Raw genomic sequence first — 17,113 nt, 5'->3', positions numbered from 1 at the left:
AGATGGATTTCCTCACTGATGTTTCGAGGACTACCCCTTTTTTGCATAAAACATTAAAACTCTTGCCTGATTCCTCCATGGTCTGCTTAGCATGACTTGAGGGAATGTACAGCTGCTTCAAAATGTTTTTCCTACAATAATACATTTGCAAAATGATCTGGAAATTTTATGTTTCCTCCTCCTCTTGCTCCTCCTCCTCTTCCTTCTTCTCTTCTTGCTCCTTTCCATGGGGTGCAGTTCTTATGAATAACCTGCTCCAGTGTGGGTCCCCCAAGAGTTATAATTCCTGCCAGCAAACTTGCTCCTGTGTGAGCTTCATTCCAAGGGCTGCAGTTCCTGCCAGGACCCTTCTCCAGGGAAGGTTCTCTACATTTTTAACAAATATTACCCTACAACAGATATTCACAAAGCTTAGCTACTGCATCTGGTCAAGGTACTCCAATAACTGAATCATGGACAGGAAGACACCGTGGGCAGTTTGAGTGGGTCCTGCTGAAAAATGTGTGGCTATAAACAAAAAGTGTACTGGAGGAATTGTCTGCTGGACTGGGAAGGGTGCCTGAGGTGATACACATCTGAAGGCTGCTGCTGCTTCCCTTCCAAGCTGAACACTTGGAAGAGGTTATTACTTTCCTCTCTTTTGCTTTCTCTCTTGATCTCTCATTTTCATTTCTTTTTTTCTTATTCCCTCTCAGACTCATAGGAAGTGTGCCATGAACTTATCAGTTTGGATATATTCACAATAATTTGTGTATTTGACATCATTGTGGATGTCCACAGCATGCAGTGCAGTTGAAAGCTGTGCTGAGAAGCTTTGGTACTATTTGAATACGAGGCATTCATTTGACTCTTGACTCAAAATTCATGTGTAACTTTACAGGCATTCCCTTCAGAGAGTCATATATGCTGCGGAGTATCACAGCATATAAAATTCTTCCAGCTCCTAATAGTAAACAAGACATTCTATACAATACATTTGAACTATTCACAGTATCTTTATGTTTTATCATAAAAATGAAAATTATTTCCTGTTAGAATTGCCCTTACCTATTCTCAAGAGAAACCTAGTGGAAGTTTAGTTCTTGAATCAAACTGGTCGATCCAAAAATTTCCAGAAAAGGATACAATGAGCAATGTTTGGCTGCATTTCAGTTATTTACTTGGGCCCCTTGCAATTCTGAACCTATGACTCTTTATGAATTGCAGCAAGTACCAATAAGTGATTGAAACATTTGTATCCATTAAAAAAAAAAGAAAAGTTGCCACTAAAACAGGTGTTCCACCTGAAACACCTATTTTCTTTTCCCCTTCCTTTTGTTTATTTTTCAGATTTTGGTTGAAAAACTAACTGAAAAAAATCAGTACATTCATTATTTTCACCAACCACAGGAAAGGATCTAGCTTTGCCTTAGACATTTATATTTACACATCCAATAAATTTTTATTTTTAGTTGTCAGAGGTTGGAATAGCTTTTCAGCTTTTTTAAATGAAGTGAAAAAAGTGTTAAATGTAGTTTGTGAAATGTTTTGATGAGGGACAAAAGGAAATAAGCTAAACAGTGCTCATGTTAGTATTTAAGTATCTGTCTTTTACAGTCAATATTGCTAATTTTAAATGATTTAAAATTTATCTGTCTCTTGTACAGATCTCTGGTCCCTTTTTAGGTGAAATTAATATATTGATACAGTATTTTTGGACTGAATTGTTATTTTTCTTGCCCTGCAAAGTCGTAATATATGGAAAATACTGCAGACTTCTATTCCCATGTGACCTATTGAGTACATGAAATATTGAGAGTCTTTGGCTTGCATTTTAATAGCTTGCATCTAACCTACATTTGTCAGGCATTTGCTTGTGTGTTCAAATTGAATAGTGATGTTTTTAATTGTGATTTAATCAGAGAAGAATAAAATACTGAGCCACTCAATGCCCATTTTTCACACACAACTTTAAATTTAGTGGATAAAAATGTTACCATAAAAGTCAACTTCTAGGTTTCTAAGGTTTGTAATAATTTCCAAACATCTGAAAAATGGCTGGAAGCTACTTGGAGAATCTGAGAAAATAAAAGTAGCTTCTATGAAAAAATGTCCTAATTTCTCCCATTTCTGGTTTTGTATTAGTTCTGATGTGGTTGGTTCAGCTACCCAGATTTTCACTGAGATGCTGCAGCCAGCTCAGTAGCACTGCTGGTATTCTTTCTCACCATGTTACACATCTGTTTTTTTTGCTGAGACACAGCCCATTTCCTGTTTTGGTATCATCACAAAATATATTTGGAAGTGCTAGGTGTGTTTAACATTAATCTTCTTAACCCAAACAGCTCTTACTATTTTTAACAGTTTAAGATATAGATAACCAAGAGGTGGCAGCAGTCCATCCTGCATTTACTGTTTTATCATTACAAGTACATGCTTGTCTTTCTTTGATAGTCTCAATTATTTCAAATCAGATACATGAAATATTTTTAACTTTTCAATTGCCTGGTATTCTGAGTATTCGATCAAAGTCTCAAAGGTCTCTGTCAGAAGTAGAGAAAAGTAAGTATCTCCTTTAAAGGCTTCAGGATCTGAAGGCTGTGAAACAAGTGCTTTCAAAAATTGTGTTAGTGTGACTGAGATCAGGCTAAGCCTTTAGGTCCTCATGCACAGTGGGAGGCCACTGAGATTAGTTCAGTTGGTTGGTGCTGATAACACAGATGTTGTGGGTTTGATCCTCATGGACTGTTCCCTTCAGAGTTGGACTCAATGATCATTTTAGGTCCCTTCCACCCCAGAATATTCTGCAATTCTGTGACAAGTTTATCCTGTTTTCCCTAATTTAAGTATCCCCATTTGGACCTTGTTTTGTGAATACATGCAGTTCTGTGGCTTTGTGAGGTCCTTGTGCCAAAAAACCCACTCAAGAATCAGGGTTAAGAATGATTATTGCTTATGATTATTCCTAAAATTATCCCATGATACCCACAGGGGATGGCATGGAAGAGAAACAAAGATGGCCAGCGGACAATAGGGTCTATGTCAGACATAAAGAATGAGTTTTTCTCTTCCCAGTTTTTCTCTGTAGTGCTTAGAAGGGCAGTGTGTGGCTGGAAAAGCAAAAGTTTCCCTGTTTTTTCTCCAGTATTTCTGCTTTTCAATGAACACCTGGCTGAGCGTGAGGAAAGGTTTCACATGCGGAACCAGCTGGTGTGAAGAGCAGAGCAAAGCTGGCTTAGATACGTGAGAACTGCCAGAGAGGTTTTTTTATCTTCCCTTTGGCTTTTGTAAACTGAGGGCTTGATAGATGAGCCTTAAGGAAAAGTCTGATCTGTCCTCCATTAGAGGATTCTGGAGGATGACAAAACTGTTCCCATGTGCAGGAACCTAAAGACCATAACTAACATTCTCAAAGCACTGTCAAAGCCACAGCAGGAACTTGCCATAAAATAAGCCATCACAGGAATTTGAGATGAGCACAGATAGCAAACAGGAAGAAGGTTATTCCAGGTGTGATGGAGGTGAAGGTTTGGTTAGCACATCAGACAAAAATTCCCACTGTGCAGACTTTCACAACATATTCAGTGTGATAATTTACAGGCTTAACCAGGATTAGCTACTTCCCTAGGCTGTTTCTCTGGTAAAAATTAGTTTTATCCATATCTTCAGATCTCTAGTCAGAAATAAACTGATTTCATTCGTCTCCCGAGGAAAGGTCTCTGAGGAACAAATGATGCAGCAGCTGCCAAGTCTCAGTCAAAAGAGAGGTAGTTATACAGTCCCTAAAAAAAGAGATGGTCTTTGCTTAGTTATGGGAAAGGTCCAGGACAGTCACACAAAGGTCATTGGGTTGTTTTAAACATTGATCACAGATGATGAGGAAAAAAAATCAATAAACCATTAAAACAGGAAGGCAGGGTAGAAAGAGGAAATGAAGGGTAAGTTAATTCTAGATACTGGAATTTTTTATAAGGAGTTGCACAATAGCTTCAGGTGGAATATATATGTGTCAATATAAATATAAACATAAACAATATAAATATATATTCAGGTTAGCCAGCATGATGATTATCTGCAAATAAAAGTTGGAAGGAGCACCTGAACTACCAACCTGTCAGTCTCATCTCAGTGCCAGGGAAGGCTCCGGAATGGATTATCCTGAGTGCTGTCACAATGCCATGCAGTACTACTTGCTGGGGGAAGGGTGGTTGGAAACATGCCTGGCAGAAAAGGACCTTGTGTCAACAAGCAACTGATCACAAGGTGACAAAGTGCCCAAGTGGCCAATGGCATCCTGGTTTCTATCAGGAATAATGTGGCCAGCAGAACCAGAGAAGTGATTTTCCCTTTGTACAATGGCTCAACTGTACTCATCACTGGTGAGGACACACCTCAAATTCTATGTCCAATTTCTTCATGTCAAAAAATATTGAGGTAGTAGAGTATGTCCAGAGAAGGGCATTGAAACTGAGGAAGGGTCTAGAGAGTAAATCATATGAGCAGTGGTTGAGGGAGATGGGGTTGTTTAGCCTGAGAAAAGGAGGCTAAGGGGAGACCTTATCACTCCCTCCTCAAGTCCCTAAAAGGAGGATGTAGCCAGGTGTGGGTCAGTCTTCTCCCAGGCAGGGAGAGTCTCCCTGGTGACAGGACAAGAGGAAATGGCTATATCAGGGAAGGTTTTGTTCCTGATTGTTACACATCAGGAAGAATTTCTTCACTAAACAGGTGATCAAGGATTGGAAAGGGCTGCCCAGGGAAGTGGTGGAATCACCATCCCTGGTAGCAGTCAGGAAATTACATGGCACACTATGCCACTATGGTTTAGTTAACATGCTGGTGTTAGGTCAAAGGTTGGCCTCAGCTATCTTTAAGGTCTTTTCCCACCTTAATGATTCTGTCATTCTATGATATAGCTCACATTATATTTGGCTCAGGCTGTGAAATGAGAAAAACTAGCGAGTCGTGGCTGGAAGTAGATAATTCAAGTTATCTGGCATAGTTACACTTTGGCAATTTGATTTTTGCTCTGGTTAGTATTAGTATAAAGCACTCACTTCCTACACAGTTTAGGTGGGTATCTGAGGCATGGGGAAATTTATTCATTTCTGTTTAGGGCCAGACCAGCTCCTTATAGAACATGATAGTACAGTCTGTGACACCATGACTCCTGGAGCAGAGGTTTCTGCATAGGGCATGGGACAAGAAGGCCGAATTTGGGCCATGGAGTGCTAAAACCTGTAGTGAGAAGCTGAGTCTAACATTTGCACCCTCAACTTCTGCATACATAAACTTAGAGAGGCCAGGAACTGCAGGAGTAAGCAATAACTGTGCTGTGTAAAGCTACTGCAGTACAGATTTTCTTCCAACAGTGCCTGCCAGTACCAGGCTTGCCTTTCCACAGGCAGGGAGTTATGAGAGGAGAGGGCTCATGTACTCGTGTTTGTGTTCCTGACAGCACTCTCCACAGACATGTATTGTTAAAAAATCTCACAGTAAGTCAGGATTTAATTTGTTCAGGGCTACCTTGGTTATTTCACATGAAAATTTGGGCTTGTTTAGTTAAGGTTATTAATGGTGATGTGTGAAATCATAAAGCAATATAAAATCTCCACCTGCAGAAGGTAAATCAGTGGTTTATATCTGCTAAATTGTTTCATTTTATCCTTTTTTTCAGGGCTGGATTATGGGTCACAGTAGGTGGAGACCAGCTGTGTGATCAAAATATTGTAGCCTTGGCTCACAGCAGGTTTTCTCTTCCTTTTCTGAGTTTCTCTGGATGGAGATTTATTAGAATGGAAGCTGTCCACAAGATCAGAACCATTAAAGTAGGAATCATGACTTGCACTGTGTAAGTTACTGCAAATAGCTCCCAGTAGAATTAATAAGGTTGTGGCTTAAGTAAAACATGAAGTTCTTCATGATATGTTTTTCTGCTAGTTTTTTGGGAAAAATAAATTTGGATCAAATTGAAATGAGAGTTTCTTTTTTAGCCCGTGTTTTTAAATTCACACATTTTAAAATTTGTACTTTAAAGATATGTGTAAGGTAATACCTTTATGTCTTCAGATGGTTACAAATGCAAATTGCCATTTTTCCATATCAAATGAATTCCTATTTTTTTTCTTAACTAGGTTTCTTTAGAATTTTAAACTACATTAAAAATAAAAGCACTACTTATTTTTGCAATACCTTTGCCAAAACAGTGGTATTAAAATGGCAATAGAGTTCATATTATCACAAGTATTATTAACCATCAAATCCTATTCCACAGGGAGCATGCGATGAAACAGTATTCATCTGATACCTAATGATAATCCTATACAAATATTCTGATGTGTTTGCTGTAGCATGTTTATGATCTTGTTGTGTCTGGTCCAAGTTTCCTGACATTCTGAGTACCCCTTTGGGGAAACATGACATCTTGCAGTAATGTACGCTGTGCATGTCAAAAAACATCGCCAATCTGCTTCTGCTACTCTGAGTTATAAAATTGGATGAGCAGGCTGCTCATTTTTCAACATATGCAGGATGGTGATGTTTACAATACCAGCTGGAAAAGCAAGTACTTGTACAAAACAGTGCATGGAGACAACAGAACAGAAGGAAGAAATGAAAATAAAATAGAGAGCCCCACACTCAAATTTTATCTAAGAAAAAAGCCCCAAAAATAGGAGAAAGGTCTCTGCAAGCATCCCCAAGCCTTACAGGCCAAAATAAAATGTATCTTAAACACTTAAGGTTATGAAACATTTAAAGAGTGCAAATATTGCTAGTTCCAGGTTTCCCTGTTCATTAAAGGCAGCCCCTGTAAAAAGCCCCCCTCTCCCTCCAAAAAACAACCAAATCAATCCAAAACCTGCATGAGAAAAAAAGGAAAATAATAGTAAGAAATAAAATAACTACTTGGAAAATATATAAAATAGAATGTGACCTGGTAAGCTTCATGGGGTTTCTTTACCAAACATTAGACAATAAACTGCTAGATAAGGTAAATAAAATCTTGTAAGTCTTTTAAGTAAGTCAAGTCCAGAGGGTTTGATGATTTCAGCAGTGGATCACAAGTTCAGCTGGTTCAACTAAGGATCAGCTCTAGCTTGCTTAAGTATAAAATAGGTAATGAAAAAGTTTGTTCTGGTATGGTTATATTACTTAGAATATTTCTACAGGCTCATCTGTAGAAATCTTCCCAGAGATTTCTATACTTCACAAAGCCTACTATCTTTATATTACTCTAAGAATATTTAGAAAGAACATAAAAAAACATTGATATAATATTTTGTGAAAAAAATGACATTAAACTGCATGGCATTTTCAGCAGCTATCCAGTATTTAGATAACAAAAGAAGTCAGAGTAAAAACTTGTGTCTTAAACAGCTTTTTCTCAGGCTTCTGTTTATAAAATGACATATAAATTATCTCTTGAGTGATACATGTTCCCTTTGCTAGTCTAATTTTTGGCTATACATCTCTTTTTTTTTGTTGTCATTGTTCTGAACTTAATTAGGAAGAAAATATGGTACATGCATTAAATTTACAGTGCTAACAATTTGAATTCAGTGGAATGCTTAGGAACCTGTGTAAGCATAGACCTGTCTGCCCTCTGTCTTCCTCACTTATAGAGACTTCCCTCTGTACTGCAGCAGAAATCTCCTTTTCATGGTGCACGGCTACAGGGTAAGTCAAGCTGCCAAAGGAAAAAGAAAAAGAAGCAAATGGTCTAGGATAATATATTCCTTAGCATAGTGTTTAGTTGTTGCTGTTTTGTTTGGTTTTTTTTTATTTCAGCAGTTAATTTTCTTCACAGTAGCTGGTATGGTTTTGTGTTTTTGATTTGTGCTGGAAACAGTGTCGATAACACAGGGGTGTTTCCATTATTGCTTAGCTCAAGCGGGTCATGGCCTTTTCTGCTCATTGCTGCATCCTGCCAGTGAGGAGGCTGAGGGTGCACAAGGAGCTGGGAGGGAACACAGCCAGGAGACCTGATCCCAATGGACCAAAATGACATTCCTTGCCATATGACACCACACTCTGCATATAAAACTGGGGGAAGAAAGACAAAGGGTGGGTTGTTGGGAATTTTGGTGTCTGTCTTCCCAAGTCACTGTTATGTATGATGGCACTCTGCTTTCCCGAGAATGCCTGAACACCTGCCTGCCCATGGGAAGTGGTGAATGAATTACTTGTTTTATTTTGCTTGCATGCATGGCTTTTGCTTTCCCTATTAATCTGTATTTTTCTCAACTCATGAGCTTGAGTTGTGTCACTTGCACTCTTCTGACTCTTTCCCTGGTCCCACTGGGGCTGGGGACGTGAGTGAGCGGCTGTGTTGGATTCAGCTGTCAGATGGGGCTAAACCTTGACACACAGCTAAAAGCAAACTAGATATTTACTGCAGCATTTAATAGCAGAGTTTGCAAGTTAGGAGGGAATGTTAAGCATGTCCTGTGCAAGAAAGTGTCCTCTTAAGTTTTAGAATAATGGAATGTCTTAGGAAAAAAAAAGAATTGCTTAGCGCATTTTGAAAACCCAAGAACTTTATGCAATATCTGAATGAAGAATTAGGCTTCTAATTTAAAAACAAATATAAAAGTACCACAAGTCTATCAACCATACATAATATGTTGAACGTTGCAGAAATTATTCTTCTGAATTGTAATTGTCAAAGCACTTGATCCCACACCACCACCTTTGGAAACACAAGTATCAGCAGAGTAAAACCAAGCTATTGTCATTCAGAGACAATCTTAACATCAGTCTCTATGGGATAATGTAAAAACTGGGGTCATCTTTTGGACCTGCAGTTTAAAAAAATTGTACAACTCTTCATAGGAGTATTTTCCCTGTTGCATTCTGCAAAAATACTATAAAATAAACCCCTCAGATAATTAATCTTTTGTCTTTGCTCTAAATGAATGAATATGCAGCTATCAAAAAACACTGAAAACTCGAAAACATCAATCAAGTCGTCTTTAAAATATATAGCTTTAGGAATCAATTTGTCTTTTTGAAGTGGGAATAGGATGGACATTTGAGACAGAAGAGAAATAGGAAAATATATATTTTCTTTTTTTAAACTTATTTATGAAACCAAGAACTACATGGAGAGATTCAGTACAGTTGTGTAGATTAGTTAGAAAAATATTGACTGCAATTCAAGTTCATACTCCATACTTCATAATCTATCAATAGAATATTTAGACACAATGGTCACTAAATGAAAGTAAGAATGTTGGTTTTGACTTTGCATCAAAACCATCCCTGAAAAGGAAAGATGATATGTAATATGTTATAAAAGTATATTTTCTTTCTTTTCTGTTTTTCTTAGGATGTCTCAAGACAAGATAAAGCATAAGAACAATGGAATTAGATATCAACCCAAAGGAAATATATAGAAAGTCATCAGTTTTGTAGAAAATTCATGACTTTAGGAAAATATGGGTGATTAGTTCTAGAATTTAAAACTAAACACATAGAATTTTAAATTTCTAAAGCTGAGAAACACTTGTCTCTTGCAGCAGTAAGTTCTCAGGGTTGTCTGTCACCCAGCAATCCAGTGGCACATCCTGGAATATTCACTGTATATTTCCCTGTATCATGAAAATAGGTCATTAGCCCAGTGGAGGCACTTGAGGTAAAACAAAACTAGTGATCAAGAACTCTAACATCAGACTCCTTAAAGTGTTACTGTTTTTATGAACAAAGAAAAGAAGTATTATAGTTTAAGTTCTGCAATCCATATGAGTATTTCCACGTAAACGTTTTGAAAATATTTATGACCATTTTATATTTCTTCTGTGACTACTTTCAGGATTTTTATATAAATATTTGTAGGATCAGATATGAAAATTGTTTTTTCCCTAGTGCAAAAGCCAAAAAGATATCTTTATTATATAGCATGTTTTGCTGATGAGAAGTAGGAATCAGAAGAAAATATGAGTATCTTTAAAATGATTTGATATAGACTTTTGTGCCCTGTGTGAAAAGCAATTAGAGTTTACTAGTTGACTGATAGTTCTATAAACTGCTTGTAAAATATGAAGTAAAGTAAGACTTCCATCTTTCCATTTATAATGGTAAACTGTTATAATACCATGAACAAAAATGAATCCAAACCCTATCCTTGCTTAAAATGCTGTCAGAAATAAATTACTGATCATATAATGAAAAGCATAGAAGAAAGGCTTATAGGAAATTTAATTAATATCATAATTTAAGGCTTATAAGAAATAAATATAATTAAACAGTGAAGAATTAGTTCTCTTTTTTTTTAAGCACAATTCACAGGTTAGATTTTGTTCTTATTATGTACTTCCACAATTAGCAGTAATTCAGTCAAATTCCACCAATGCAGCCTACAATGGAACAAGATGAAGACTGTAAAAAATTGCTGGTTATATATAATATATATATAACCTGACTTAATATGAGTGATGTAACTTACTGCCTTCAACTTTACATGGAATGCAAAACAGAGTAGGCACTGCATAAACAAGGTAAGAAACCTCTAATGTTTAATCATCTCATTGGGCATAAAAAAATTCTTTACAATATCCCACAATCTCACCTCGAAAAGAGAAGATGGAAGATATAAAGATGGTGGCCTGTAACTGACATATTTTAACTTTATACTTTATATGTATATATACTGTGTATACTATATATATATATATATGTATATGCTATTATACATATGTGTGAAAATATTTGCATATCTATTCCCATTTTGCTTTCCTATGGAAAATTTTGCAAGTCAGTATGGCTGTAGCTGAAAGATTAGACAAATGTACTCAGAGAAGGAAAATAGAACATGTTGAGGAAAAGGGAAGCAAGGTGAAAAACAAAGGTCAAAATCCATAATTTCAAGAATTAAAGGGGCTCTTAAAACACTAAAGATTTGAAAAGAAGGCATAGAAGGAGTTAAGGCATTTTTATTCTGAAAGCAGTAAAGACATAATTAAAATTTACGAGGGAGGGCCAAGGTCTTTGATCCATCTTACTGCTGCAATATCAATTAATGCCTTGTCAGGAAGCAGTTCTATTCTTTTCAACTTCATTAAAAAAGAGTCATGGTTAATGTTCCAAAGCTATACTTTTTTTTTTTTCTTAAAAATAATTTTGAATCATTAAATGTATTTTGCTAAAAAAATACAACATAAACTGGGAGGATTTTCAGTGTAATAAAAGAAACATTCCTTTGGTTTAAATTGAGATTATTTTATTCAGAATTTTTATTTTACAAACCTTTGTTTCTAAATTTTTCTTAGTTTTCGCACAAAATTAAAAAAAGAGGTTTTTTTAAGAAAAAGAAAATTTACTAGATTTTTTCTAATTGTAATATCTGTACCTCTTCCCTGTGAAAAACCTATTTTTGAGAACATTACAGTAATACAGATGATATTTTTAAAGCATGAAAAAAACCACCTCTTTAGTGAACATTCTGACATTTTCCAAAGTCATGAAAATTAAAATTTTATTTGACTAATTTCTGTATGTCAGGTAAATAACAAATCATCCTGTCCTAAGACAGTACTACTACAGTATCACTGTACTGTCGAAGAAACCATGCTAAAATCATCAGGAGGAAGGAAAGAGTGATCTATGTGGCACAGCTGTCAGTCTTTGAGTTCTGAGGTTTAATAGTTCCTATATTACAGTTATCTATTTCACTATACACTTTTTAATCCAAGGAGTTGAGCTCCTTGTAGCTGGCACTTAGGAAGCAGTTCTGACTGCTCAAGTTTCACATTCTATTCATGATGTATAATTATTAAGTCTAACGTTCTGTGAGACAAGAAGACATTTTATAAGGTAATAGGAAAATACATGACTAATACCAGGTATCAGTGCATCAGTACCTTTATTATTATTTGCTGATGTATAATTAGCACTGCTAATAATAATGACAGAAATTTTATCCCGTGTTTAGTGAAAAGTATCTGCAAAGGTTGACAGGAAGACTTACAAATGATCTAGTACTGGAGGGCAGATCTTTATGAATAATAACTTTGTTTGAGCATTGATAGGTGATGGGAGTTTGGAAACACCCTCCTTGAGGAAATGGAATACCAAAGCAAGTGGGATGAGCCCCAGGGCATGCAGGAGGCTGCTGAGCTGTGAGATGTCTCAGTGTTCCACACAGTTAGGTTTTATTTTCCAACTTATGAAGCAATCACTTTGATTCGCCAGATTATTGTAACTCTCTTCATTACAGTTGCATCCTATCTCCTCAAGTACTGGTGATGCATTTCTTTATTGGTACTTAAAACCTTTATATGCTGACTTCTGTATATATGGCAATTTTATTCACATCTTAGAATAATGGAGATAAAATTGATATCAAAATTAAAATATCCCACAGCTTCACAGAAGGTCAAGACATATGGTACCTCACACCTATTTTATGGCTTAATCATCCACTATGCTGCAACCACATAGAATATAGACTAGAACCAATAATAAGTTTAATAATAATGGCCTAAGAAGACAAGCATTAAAAAGCTGGACATGCTGCATTTGATATTCACAAGGGCCATACCATGAAAATCAGGAGGGTGGAACTCTTCTCTTCAATTCTCATTTGAATACAAGCTAGAGAAATGCCTTGCACTTAAAAGAGTGATTTTCTTGGCAAAGGACATGTGTGCTACAGCCTGTATTCCAGTAATACCTGTCCTTTTCATTAAAATGGTTTTTGCCCCTGAAACTGGGCTGCAAAGCCTTTTTATAGCAATAGATTTTCTGCTGTTGATATGCTGTTTGAGTTCTTTACTCTCTGTGCATCAGATGGCTGTTTCATAGACATCATACTTTCTGCAGGACTGTTCCATTTTGAAAGCTGGGAACAGTAAGAATTAAAGCAAATTTCTGTAAGATTAAGTGGAAAAAGAAAGAACATAAAATAAAAAGGAAAATCCAAATACACTTTTAAAATTCAACAGAAGTTATTTAATTATTAAAATTATGGTAATGGGCCCGAGGGTGAGCACATTGCCTATGTGTGTAAATTAAATCAAATAAATAACAAAGAATTTCAATTTGAGACAAATACGAAATTTCCATTCCACCTGTTTCATTAAGATATAAAATAAGATACAAACCTTTCCCACTAAATTAATTTTTTCTTTGACACTCAAATAGAAAATAGAGAGCACATTTTCCAAAGAAGCAGCTACATTAACATCCATGAGTAATATTATTGGGATATTAAGGAACACATTTTCAAATTCATAAGAGAGAGAAAGCAATAGAAAATTAATAACATTAAAACCAAAGACATTTTAACCACTAAGATATTGTGAGTACTGCATTAAAAGTAGAAACGCAGTTTCAAAATAGAGTGATTAATCTAGATCTGATTCTTGTTTTTTCAATATCATCATTTTTATCTGAAAAAGTATTTTTTTCTATACTCAAAGCTTAATATTTCTGTTGGCAGAAGAAACTTGCAATTTTTGTTGTATTTCCATTTTCTTCGTGAGTGCTATACCTTATTCAATAGACCATTTTGATTTTTTTTTTAATTGCTTGTTGTTGTTAGGTTGTTACTGTTTGTTTTGTGTGGGATTTTGGGGATTGTGTGTTTGGTTTGGTTTGGGTGTAAGTTTTTACCTGGCCTGAATATTTAACCAAAAAAAAAAAAAGACTATTTTTAGGTATGCAAAACATCACCGGGTGCTTTGAAGCTCCCAGTGCCTAGTAGTGTTTCTGAGACTGTAATCCTGGCCAGCACTTTGCAGAAAGCAGACGTATTGGTCAACTTGGTCCTGGATGCAGATCTGAGTATGCATCTCTATGTGGACTTAGAAAGCTATGCTTACACTAAGCAAAACCTAATTTCATTACATTTCCCAGGCACTTCTGTGCTCTGGACAGGAGTCATTCAGGAGCTACCTTTGGCCTTCCATCATTTTTGCAACTACCACCAAAGTCAAAAGATTTATTTTCAGGGACATGAAATTGTAGCAGTGTTACTTGAAATACTGACATCAACACCAAAGTCAGTGTGGCTTTTCTTTTCTTTCTTCACAGAAGGGGAGCCTGAAAAAGCAGCTAACATCAGAGTCTGATCTGATTGATCTCAGTAAGAATAAAGTTTGATCAAATTCAATTGGGAATTTGAATGTGACTGTCATCAAGTTAGAAATGACTACACCTACCTATAGGAACAAAAGATCATAGGGTAGTTCCAGCTGGTAGGCTGCTCAGCAGTCTCCAGACCTACCTCCTGTTCTCAGCAGGACCAGCTCTGAGGTCTGTCCTGGTTGCTCAGGGCTTTTATCTAGATGGGTCTTGAAACTTCCACAGAGAATGCATCACCTCTCTGGGCTGCCTGTCCCACTGTGCCCTGTCCTCAGGGGAGAAAAGCTTTTCCTTACATGCTGTCACAACTGCTCTTGTTCCAGTTATTTCTTGTCCTCTCACAGTACATCAGCATCAAGAGCCCAAAGCTGTCTCCTCAACAGCCTCCTCACAGCTGCTGAGGCATTGCTGTAAGGTGCCCCTGAAGATATCCTTTCTCCAGGCTGAACAATTCCTACCCCTTCAACCACACCCCACAGTGCCAGCTCTACAGCTTCCCTCCCCACAGTTCCCCCACCCCTGCAATGCCTTAGTGTCTCTCTCCTGAACCTTTTCCAGTTAGCTGAAGCCTTTCTTGCATTGGAGTCCCAAATACCACCATATTCAGGAGCAGAGCTTGATGCCAGGGGTATACTCCTGCTGTGTCCTGTCTCTGGATAATTGTCTGGGAAACACTAGCTGTAATTTTTCACAGCCTCGAAACCAAAACGACTGCCATGATCATGTGGTGCTCTGAACACCACATGGACTTGAGCCTCATACAGACAGGACACAAAGTTCTGTATAGCTGTAGATTTAGTCTCTAAATATCAATATGTTCTTTTAGTATCTTTTCTTCCCAGAAATTGTGCAGCTGACGCAGAAATTGTCTTGGTTAGAGAACAGTGCCAGTAACACCAAGGCTGTCCCTGTATGGACCATTCACTTAAGAGTTGGACTTTATGATCCTAGTGGGTCCCTTCCAACTCAGAATATTCTGTTATTCTCTTTCTGGAATACCGGAATAATTAAGTCAATCAAGCATGTAAAAAACACAGTATCTGTATGGGAGCGCTAGGTACGTTATATTAAAAATATATTTATGAAACTTGATAGTCAGTTTATGCCTGTCTTGGGCTCTCAGCTTCCTGTGAGTGGGCCTGCAAGGCAATCCAGAATGTCCAGTTCCTTGCAGACAGGATTGCTTGAGTTACCATCACCCCACCCAGGTCAAATTCTGGTAAAGCATGAGATCCTTGAGTATATACTGAGTTATAGATATATCTGCCGTATGAAGGTCCAGTACACTGATCACCAAAGCTAAAAGATTAAAATGTGTCTACATGTGCTGTACTGTGCAGTAAGGATAAGGAGTTTTAAATCCCTGCATGACATTAGTGTGAGAATGGCATGTGACTTCATTAACAGATTTATATGCTTATCACTATCTCCCAGGAACTCTTTAATCAAAGACAGATCTCTGAGACACCTTTCTCTTTGTTCTACAATACTCTGGGGGCAGCAGGATGTTCAGGCTTGTATTTTCACTCATCATTCTGAGCAATAGTGGCACAATCTCATCAGAGCACCCTTGCCTTTTTAGGACTTCCTGACACTAAATATTATTTCAATACTGCATATAGTATAGTACTGTACACTACAATACTGTGTATTGTGTAGTACTAACATCCAGCTTGTCTCTGCCATGTTCTGTGACACATCAAAGAACAATCCCTCCCATTAATGCTGTGACTGTCTCCTTCCCTTTCTTAGGCTGTGGTTGAAAAGAAGGAGGGAAAGAGGTGTAAAGAAGAGGTGCCTTCCCAGCCATGGCAGCTGTACATGCCAAGAGAACAGCTGCTGGTTTATAGTTAATCTTCCTTAGAGAATCTGGTCCAGGAAGAGAATTAAATACTTTTGTAGTCTTTAGTATACCAAAGGTCCTTATTTGGCCACCTATAATCCTGCTGGTGGTGACTAAAGGCAGGCATTTAAAAAAAAATTTAAGAAACAGAGAATTATTTGAACACTTCCTGTGTTATTCCTGATCAGAAAAAAAAAATCAAACCAAAAAAACAAACAAACAAAATAAAAAAAAAACCAAAAAAATACTTCAGGAATTTTCTGAAAGAGACAATACTTCTGGACAAACAAGTTCAATAGTCACTGACAAACAATCCTTCATTTGGTTGAAGCCTTTTAAAACACGTTTTTTCTTTTGTTATCCAAAACATCCATTGAAAATGAGCTCCACAATTTAATTATGTTTCTTTGATTTAGCTGCCTGTTCCCAGGTGTCCTCCTACTCTACAGTTATCCAGAATTTCCTGCTGACATTAGCTGTGCAGCTGATGCTCACAGAGGAGTAAAAGGCATTTGTAGTGATTGTTAAACTGAGCATTGGAAGTCATTGCCTTTTATCAATGGGGGGGAAAATGCCCACAAACCTCAAGAAATATTATTTCTACTTACCTTAGGCTACTGTAAGCATAGAATGTTTAAATAAAGATTGTGAAAACCATTGGAGGTGATGGGGACTCTTTTCAGTGCAGCATGTATTGTTTAACTAATGCTATCAAGCAGTGCAGCCTGGAGATCTAACTGTGACAGATAACTGCATTTTTTATGCTAAGCTTGAAATAGGTTCCACAGAATCAAAAGTTCAATTTCTGATAGTGCCAGTTAAACCTATCAATTTAACTGAGGCAGAAAAAATGGAGTAGCATGTAGTTTGCTGTGTTATAGGTCTTTCAGTCAGACCTCTATGATTTTTTATTTTATGTGGTCATAAAAAGGATCCCATAGCTGTTTTTTGCAGCTGGCAGTATTTATTCTGCTCTCCTTGGAATAATTTTCTCTCCTTTGAACATTATGCAAGATAGTTCACACAGCTCAGCTGCTGCCCTCTAATTCCAGAAGGGGATATACTTCTTCAGTTCCATATGTTTAAAGCACATAAGATTTGCAGACATTTTTGACACAAAAATATTTTTAAATAGAGATTAATATTGTATATGTGATAGATGAGTGTACTTCTAAATGTTTTCAAAACACCAGTGGTTCTGGATGCTGGATG

Source organism: Zonotrichia leucophrys, chromosome 2 (assembly GCF_028769735.1).
Source record: "Zonotrichia leucophrys gambelii isolate GWCS_2022_RI chromosome 2, RI_Zleu_2.0, whole genome shotgun sequence".
In the NCBI taxonomy this organism is placed as follows: Eukaryota; Metazoa; Chordata; class Aves; order Passeriformes; family Passerellidae; genus Zonotrichia; species Zonotrichia leucophrys.
The sequence above is the reverse complement of the archived record's forward strand: the minus strand, read 5'-3'. Positions refer to the sequence as shown.